The sequence below is a fragment of the Macrobrachium nipponense genome, chromosome 1 (genome assembly GCF_015104395.2).
Source record: "Macrobrachium nipponense isolate FS-2020 chromosome 1, ASM1510439v2, whole genome shotgun sequence".
Lineage (NCBI taxonomy): Eukaryota > Metazoa > Arthropoda > Malacostraca > Decapoda > Palaemonidae > Macrobrachium > Macrobrachium nipponense.
In genome coordinates, this window is record NC_087200.1 from 27,894,196 (window position 1) to 27,896,148 (window position 1,953).

A 1,953-nucleotide genomic window follows, 5' to 3' on the forward strand; every position below is an offset into this window, starting at 1 on the left:
AGTGTTAAATGTTGAACCTCCCCTCCTCTTTGCCAATATATATATATATATATATATATATATATATATATATATATATATATATATATATATATAGACACTTATATATATATATATATATATAAATATATATATACTGTGTAAAAGAAAGTAAATACTGTAAACTAAAACAAGAATAAATATGAAGAACAAGTGGTAACATAACAAGTGAAAACAAATATTATACAAAACGAAGACAAAACATTACATCAAAAATATATTCAATTTACAAAATGAAAATGTTTCTACAAAAGGCTGACTGTTTAGTTTACCAAAACTACACACTTATCCTGTTCAAGCCTCTCCACAGTAGGTGCTGTAGTGAGGTTTGTGAAATGTCCTAGAGAAAAACAATTTACATTTTCATGACTATGAAAATAGGTAGCAGAGTAAATTTGTGTTACAAACTGCTTCCAAGTTCTAAAATTGATAGATATTTTCAGTACTCTGAACGTGGGCTGTTTGATAACTGATCACACACACACACACACACACACACACACACATATATATATATATATATATATATAAATATATATATATATATATATATATATATATATGTGTGTGTGTGTGTGTGTGTGTGTGTGTGTGTGATCAGTTATCAACAGCCCACGTTCAGAGTACATGAAAATATCTATCAATTTAGAACTTGGAAGCAGTTTGTAACACAACTTTACTCTGCTACCTATTTTCATAGTCATGAAAATGTAAAATTGTTTTTCTCTAGGACATTTCACAAACCTCACTACAGCACCTACTGTGGAGAGGCTGAAGATAAGTGTGTAGTTTTGGTAAACTAAACATGTCAGCCTTTTGTAGAAACATTTTCATTTTAAATTGAACATATTTTGATGTAATGTTTTTGTCCCTTCGTTTTGATATAATATTTGTTTCCTGTTTACATTATTTACCTTCTTTTATACAGTAATCTCCCTTTTTTGCTGGTATTTTACAACTTTCCCTAAAGGATCTGTATATTCACTGTAATGATATAGTAATATTAATGATAATGATATTAAAAACAATTGACTAAGTTGCTTAAACAATTCAATTTGCTTTCATCAAATGGCAGGACACAAGTTTCCAGCATCTCTAAGGAAATTATACTAATGCCTCATATTGTTTTGATTGTTATATTAACATATTTAGGGTGTTTATTTTTGAAAGTCATATGGTTGTCATCCTCTCATAAATATGAGTGAAGATATCATCTCTTTGGGTATTTGATTTTGAAATTTTTACGCAACGTCACAGTTTCTCCAAGTTCGAATCCTGATTGGGGTAGGGTCCCTGGATATAATTAATCCCCACAGGATAAAATTTATGCTCAACGTAAAGTGAATTATATAACAACAACGGGTTACTTGAGGCTCAGTGATGATAAGCAATAAAATTCTACTAGTAAAGCGTACAAGCAATCATATATATATATATATATATATATATATATATCCATATATATATATATATATATATATACCTATACACCATATATATATCATACATACATACATACATACATTATACATATATATATATATATATATATATATATATATATATATATATATATATATATATGTGTGTGTGTGTGTGTGTGTGTTTCTGTGTGCGCACGCATAAACCATTCTATTACTGCGTCTGTCGTGAAGCTGGCCGTAATAAATTAGAATGAGATTATTCAGAACAGTTCACTCCCAATTCTTCGAGTTGTCAGTAGCACTGATGAAATTATTCAAGCGTTAATCATGGTCGAATAATACTTGTTCATTCCGAGTCCAGGACCAAATGAACTCGTATTCGCTTCACCTGTTTCACCAAACATTATAATTTTAGCTTTTTTTTTTCCGACCCATCGGCTCCGTCGTGAACAATTTTCAGTGAAGCTTTTGGGATCCCTTCATGGATGGC